Here is an 8,168-nt window from a genome sequence, read left to right on the forward strand (position 1 = left end):
AAATGTCACGAAAAGTAATGACCAAAGCTCATTTTTAAGTGGCACCTCTCAGTAAGAGTTCTTCAAAAGAAAACCCTCCAGTCCTAAAGAAGTTCCTATGTCTGTCGGATATCATGCACTGCAGACCCTCTAACCAAGAAAAAGGCTGTTTATCAGGCTTCTGACAAAGGATAAGGTTAAGCTTGGGCAGAGATGAGGAGAAAATGATATTTTACTTTATTTTTATCAACATGCAGATTGCTTTATTTTGGCAGAGGATGTACAGATGATAACGAGACCATACAGTGACTCAAATTTAGCTATTACTGTCTAGTAAGTATGTAGAAATTTAAAGCAAGAAATCTGATTATATTCAGAAAATCTAACAAACTAATTAACCAAATATTTTGTTTTCAGGGCCAAAATTTTTGTCTCCCTACTGTCTATGAATGCAGTGTTGTCTTTGTTCAAATAACTGTGGGACATTCTTTCTCCATGCCAGGAGCTGTGATGCAGAAAAGGTGCTGAGATGTAATACAGCCACCCACAGATTCTCTATGCCGTAGGCTCAGTCTATGCTCATATACAGTTTCCTTACTCAGATACCCATTTCTAACCCCTTGTGACTGGGAGGTGGAACAGAAACTTGAACTACTCAGTTCCAGAGGAGTTATACAGTACCCCTGAAAGCCTTCTTCATAGCTCATTTCTATCCCTAAGACGTGAAATCATGGTAATTCAGATACTTTCTGGAAATGTGAACAGTTGCACAGAAATACAGTTGTGTAAAGATTGTTCCTGCTTGAATCTAAAACTCTAGGAATTAGGTCTATTCCCAAAGCTCAAATTCCAGTATTAAAATAAGTGAGCTGGACCAGGACCCAGTGTATTATTAACATGAGAACATCAGACATTCTGTGGTACATCCATATTCCCAGAGGCACATTCTGTATTCTTGGCATAACAGAAAACTTAATAAAGTCCCTCCTCCCCATTTGTGTAAACTAGCTCAGAAAGAGGAAAAATGGGTGATATATTTAACTTACATAACTGGTTAACTCTGACAGGGCAGAACACTAATGCTGCTGAGCATTAATGTGGTTGAGTTGATGCCGATGATTTAAAAGAATAATCCATTGCGAGAGACTTGGGAAAATGAACAGGAAACTATTAAAACTCACTGAGACCCCATTTGAGAAAGACATGAAATTAATTTTGAGCACTTTTCCATTAAGAACAAAAGAAAATGTGTTTTTTTTCAGAAATGCAGCATGCTTGTGGAGGAGGAGAGGTACTGCTTCAGAAGTTGGAAGGGGTATAGTGCAGTGGGAAAGGTGGGACAGAATAGCTTTGTATTGGCCTCTCACACAACCCACAGGTTTGCTAACTGCTTGCATAAAAAATGTCCACATGCTAAGCTGTAGCATGTATTTGCTTAAATTTATGATACCCATAGTGATTGTATTAGAAAGATGGAATTAAGGTTATGAGTTGTTATTAAAGAAATGTTTGCAAGGGTGCTTGAAGTGCACAGAAAAATATAAAACAGCAGTAGTAATGGTGGTCTCTTGCCAATACTTTCCCTGCTAGATTACTCCCTTAGACGTTCCACTCCCACATCCATCCCTTAAGGTAGTTTTTATGTGGTATCTCTGAATTTAGACTAATAATAGTCACCTATTTCAGCCTTATTTTGATTTGTCCCTTTAGACCTCTCTAACAGGTATCTAGTAAGTATCCACTAAATAATGAGAGTCTTACTAGTAATACCTCCCCCCTTACACACATTCACAGAATTAATTTGACTTAAGTATCTAGCCTTCTTCAGAGATAAAAGGTCGGGGTAAACAGCTATTCCCTGGATCATCTAAATAATAATTTCAACTCCCTCTATCTTTGCCATGATGGCCTCATCTTACCCTAAGTCTTTTCTAGAAGAAACTGTTTTCAAACTGTCTTGAAATATCCATGTCCATATTTTTCAAATGCTGAAAGCAGTGCAGTGCTAATATAAACACTGTCTTATCTAAGACTGCTGAGGATGTATGTGATTTCCTGCACATATCCTGAGCTTGTATCTGCTTGTTTACCACTGATAAGTAACATGGCACTTTTGAAACAAAAGTAGCAGGATTTAAACAGACGGCTTTAAAACAAGAATACTAAGATATAAATATATATGAGATTTTTGTTCAATATCTGACTTTTATCCGCATCAAAAGCAATCCCTGTTGTGCTGGAAAATTAGAATAAATAGAAAATGCCACACAGAGAAGGAATAATACATAGAATGAACTGAAATTTCTATGGCTGGGCTAAATGACCAGCAATGAAAGTCAGAGTAACTCTACAAAATCCTATGTTAACATTCAAAATGCAGAGGAAATATTTAACAGTACTAAATATTTAACAATATTTAACTTAATAAGAAAAGTTGCAGCAATGGTGAAGAGGGAAAAATTATGAAAAGGACATAAAGATCATGCAAGTGTTCGATTCTGCTATTTTTGCAGTGAATATTAGCTTAAGTTCAGGGGACTACAGCATATTCGATTTTAGCTATTATATTTGCTGCTTTTGCTTGCCTCCATCTCATAAGGTCTCCTGACAAGGAAGATATTGAGTGCAAGCAGGTGGAATTGCATGCAATATATGCCTTCATAAATCGCAGCAGCTTATGTATATATAAGCTGTGGATGTTTTAAAATTCTACATGTGGGGATAAGTTTGGGAAGACCTAAAATGAAATTAGATTCCTACCTTTGCAAAGAAGTTAATTTGGAAGCTGACATCAGCCTTTTTGTTAACTTACATGTCAAATTCCCCTTTACCCTCTCTGCAGAGGTAAAAGTCCTGTTTCTGTCTTGAGGAATGGTGAATTGTTCATACCTTCTGTTTTTCAATGTATTTGATAATTTCATGTGGGCACAGAGAGAGACATAATATGAAAAATCGTGTTTGAAATATTAATGTAATATGAATGTTTTTGCCTGCACATGATAGTACATTCACCACAGATAAAAATACCCCTAATAAACATATTGGTAGGGTAAATAAAAGAAGTATAGCAACTCGCTAACATAGATAAGCACTCTGAAAGCTATAAATAATATTTCTATTCAAAGCATGATTCAATTTATCATTTTTACTTAGTGTGTTGTTTAATGTTTAATAATGTCTCATTTTACTGGTTTGTACCTGTGGCATTTCACAAATGCGCAGAATGACATCTCTGCTTGGGACACTGTGCAATAAACATCAGACCCTTCTCTTGAAAAGGAGTCTTATTGCAAAAGAAAAGAAAACACAATTAGAGATCAGCATTAGAGCAAGGGACAAATCAGACAGAGATATTCTGGGGTAAAAGCACTGAAAAGCTATCACGAAAGAATCTGGGACCTCAAATATAAAGAATGTGGCTCAGTGTCTCAATGACAAAAAATCTTTTAGGGAAAAGTCATGTGAGAGACAGACTTTTGTATCTCACATGCAGTAACCTTGGAAAAGGGAGTGTAGAAGACTAGCTGAGAGAAACAGATCACTTAGTGCAAATAATAAATTCAGCTGAGGAGAAACACTGATTGTTAGAATATGATTGACATGGGCTCTGGAGACCTGCCCTCCCAGCTGGAAAGGCCGGCTGGGTGGAGCTCTTTAGAAAACTGCCTGCTGCCATTGTACAGTTAAAAAAGAGTGGACACAAAGAGGTAAATGTTCAAAGCAGTGTGTTTATTAGCCACTCATTGACAAATACAGGCAATTGTTAGTGAACCTCCTGCACATCCCTTTGAAAACCTACCCGGTTTGTCTGAGATGATATCTCACCATTTATGCCAGAAAAGGTGGCTTCCAAGATAGAGGTGGGCCTTTCTTGACAATGGATAAAATGGGTGATCTCAGGAACCCTTCGCCTTTTTAAAAAGCCGTGTGAGGTCTTCCATACTACAATTCACATTCAATTTAGTTTTTTTTCGCTTCTTGCAAGATCAAAGAATTTTTTCTTATGTCATCACACATGACATGGGTAATGAAAGCTTTGAGAAGCTAGAACTGACAGTTTCCAGCATGGCCTCTATCTAATTCTGTAGCTTTTCAGTATTCTCATTTATATGGAAGCAAGAGGGGGGAAATGATTAAGAATACTTCACCTGGCAATCCTTGAACACTCACCATTGTGAGCTGAGAACAAGCATAGCCTCACTATTATTATGCTTTACCCATGTATACTTGCAATGAATAGCGCAGCACTTTGAGTGTTTCTTCATTACAGCCAGTCTTCACAGAGTGCTGGAGCACGTATGAGCTAGTTATGAATCAAATAAGTGAGAGGTTTTTGGGTCCCACGCAAAAATCTCTGTGAAGTAAAAGTCACACAATGAAAAAGGATAAATTCAAATTTCAACGTTACATTAGCATGTGCTCAACTAGCTGGAACTTAGTAACTTCAGATCATGGCTAAATCTCACTTAAAACATGACACTGTCATTATTTAAAGTCTCGCTATTATTTAATGTGGTTTATTTCCCCTCTTTTTCTTTTTGTTCCTGGCAGTCTTTCTATGGTGTGTGAGCAATTATACAAGACCACATGTAGTAAGATAACAGTCATCAAGGAGTGCAGGTGCCCACCAGTTAAAATTGTGCATTATACTGTCACACGTGTTGGAAGCACCTCCCTTGCTTCTATGTATGTTCTTCTTAGAATCACAGGGGGAAAAATAATGAGGTGTAAGTTTTCACAATATCCACCAGCTTAAATATGATTTTATCAGTTATGTTTTGGTTGTGGTTTTGAGGGGGGTGTGTTAATTCTGCTGACAAGGTTTATATGTACAAGGTTAAATTGTTCGAGGCATATCTCCAGATAAAATGATCTTTGCATTTGTATTATGTAGAACTGAGCCAATATGAGACAGTGTGTAAGATGCAACTAAGAAAAATGTCTAGATATATTGTGTAAATACAGCAATAAGAATTCCATTGCAGATGGAGGCTCCAATCAATATCGTGTTGTATGTCAGGTCAGTATCTGCATTTCTATTAAAATGCCTACAAATGTTCAGAAATCTTTCTGTTTCTTACTGAGACGGGAAATCAAATATCAAAATACTTAACCGAAAAAAAATGGTGACAATTTGGGAATGCCATGACTCTCAGCTTTGAGTTTAGTATAAAATACTAAGTTACTATGTCCTGATATTCTGCAAGTAAAAGATTTATTTTTTGGTCTCAATTTGATATTAATCTCTGTCCGTCAGAGCTGTTGTAGTATTGTGGAAATATAATTTCATTGCTGCAGAGCTCTGGTTTTACCTCCACAAGTATAGTTATGTTCCCATGATAGACAAATTTACTGAAATCCCGTGAATCCAACATGTAGGAAATTTGAGACCGTTATGGGAAGAGTAATAGGAAAGCTATACAGAAGAGATCTTAGAAGGGCTCAGTTCTATTTATTATGAGAGCTAAGTTTGCTTAACTTTGCTTACTTATAAACATTTTTTAAGAAGGAAAAGATTGCATCTTATTTTTAATATTTATAATTTGGTCTGGAAAAATATCATCTCCAGTAAGAAATATTTGAACAGAGAATACTAGTCCTCGAGTTCATAAGTTTAGGTTGCTTGCAGTAGTATGCAGGTGTGCAAAGAATGACAAACACAGCTTCATTACAAGCCAGACACAACCTGTCTTTCACAAAAGTGATAGTCTAGATAGTTTTGAAAACATAGGATAAGGATCTTGGAAACACAAATAGAAATTTTTCTTTTTGAATGAATGTTTCATTTCAATGAAATTCATCAATGTCACAAGATAATCGACCAAATATTGTTAGCAAATGAAAGATAGTTTTGAGGTAGAAGAACCCTGTTCAGTCAAGGATCTTAAAAAAAAAAAATCCATGATAACATTGAAGGAAAGGATTGGGTTTTTGCGGTTTCATAGCTGAAAAGACACTGGGGGTGTTGTTTGTCAAGCAACTTGGAAACAGAAGCTGCTCATGGGGGTGTAGTCACAAAGCTGCTGAGGAAAATAAGTGTGGGTGATAAATTTGTTCACCATATACTGTTGCCTTCTGTGATGTGAACATTAGAAATATGGAGAAAGAATATTTGGTTTCTCATGTTATATTGCTTAAAAAGAATATGATTATACTGGGGAATTAACATAACCAGAACATCTTAATTACCTCTTCCCCACTTTTCATCCCATAAAGCTGTTTCTAACAATCTTTCTTTACAAGTTGAAGTTTCTTCTACAGAAGCTAAACTGAGAATCATTGCAGAGCTTTTTTTCTTACAGTTCCTCTGTGGAAACAGATTAGCTGCATAATTTGACATAGTATGTGTGTACTCCACAAATATTGAGTGAGTGTTTAACTTAAAAAACATAGAGTGTACTTTGAAAACTTTATTAGCTATCTTTCACTCTCAAGTTTTCTTATAAACTGTTTCCCAGTGAAAATGAGATGGTTCTCTAAAATGAAAAATGATTAATTATACAAACTATGTGACAGAAAAGTTTATTGTTATTAAAGAAAAACATTTGCAGAGAGATTTCAGTAGTTTATAGTAAGGAAAGATAATTAATAGTTTGTTGCTGTAATACGATTTTTCAGTGAGATAATCCATGGCTGGTGGTGTGGGCAATAGCTTCCATTTCTCAGTTCACCAAACACAAGAAAACCTTCACTGAGTGGTTTATCTTAATAGCAGACATCTGTCTGGTTTTCATTAGTCACATGGTAAAGGGAAAAGATATTTGTGCTGCTTAGGAGAGTCTTAATGCACAATTAGTCTTAAAGTAACAGCAGATAGAGCTGGGAGCTTTTTCACTACTTATGTTACACTTAATGCACACAGTTAGTGGAAAATTCTTGAGTCATAATAAGTGTTCTTGTGGACAAGTAGAAAACAGCACTGTGCTCTGCAAGACTCAGAGGACAGGACTGTCTTGGGAAGAGATGGATCCCAGCAAATAGTGTGTCCTGTGGTCCTAATATATTTTCTAACACAGTGTCTCCCAGGCAGCTGTGAGTGAGAAGCCAGCTGTCCATGCTCTTGTGCTGAGGACACCTGAGCATGCTCCGGTGCTGCTGGTCAAAGTAACAGTAGAATTCAAATCCATGGCCCTTGCACTTCATTTATGACAGGATCTGGATGGAATGCCTTTTCAGAAGAGGTCTCCATGACACCTCAAAAAAGTAGGAAGGGGAAAATAGCTTTTAGTGAAAAACAATAAAGATCTTGTCAATGTGTGTTTCAGCACTTACCCTTGCTGGTCACCATAACCAGGGCAGTACTTACATGTTGCCTCCCTGCTTCCTTTTTCCTCCTTTCCAATCGCCACTGTGAAGAGATGTGACGATGTGACTCAATCTCCTGAGAGGTCAGGAATCATATTGCTACCTCCTCTACTATCTTCACTATTCCCTGTCCTGACTGTGTCTACATTTAGCCCCACTATGATTTCACGTTAAAGAAATGGAATTCACTAAAACCACTTTGAAGACTGGCTTACCTATTCTAATGGTGAACATAACGGAAGCGTCTGCCTACGGGTCCAACCGCACAGCAAAACCATGAGGATGTATCTGTTAGTTTAAAGCAATGGACAGAAATTCTTGAATGTTAGAGAGCGAGCACACAGAACAATATTAAAAGTATCGGTGGTCTGCTTTCAAGGAGATGACTGACTGCGGTGCTAGTAACATTTTGCGTCAAAAATGGATAGCAAAACAGAGTTCAGAAATGAACAGTGAAAACAATTACCAGTTCAAAAACTTTCTGTATGAGGAAGTATTGAAAACATTGGAAATTATTAGGAAGATGAGAAATCAAAGAAGACCATGTAAGGGTGAGTAATTGAATGGATGATATTGAGAAAATAAAACAGGAGCTCTCATATAGTTTTTACAGTAAAGTCATTTACAATAAAAGGACAAGGGACATTCAATGAAAATGTAACACCTATTAAAAAAGACCCCTTTTCTCTATTACCTTGTGAAAACCATTGTAACAAAATGTTCCTGAGGCCAAGGGCTCAGCAGGATTCCAAGGAGAGGTAGATGTTGTATGGGAACATTTGCAGTAATGCTAGCTAGGAAGGCTTATTTTTGAAGGAAGACAAGCCTTTCACTCTTCATCATTTAAAGCCATGGGAAGAAACTTTTCACTTTGTGATGACAAT

This window comes from Buceros rhinoceros, unplaced genomic scaffold, assembly GCF_000710305.1.
Source record: "Buceros rhinoceros silvestris isolate BGI_N320 unplaced genomic scaffold, ASM71030v1 scaffold2060, whole genome shotgun sequence".
Lineage (NCBI taxonomy): Eukaryota > Metazoa > Chordata > Aves > Bucerotiformes > Bucerotidae > Buceros > Buceros rhinoceros.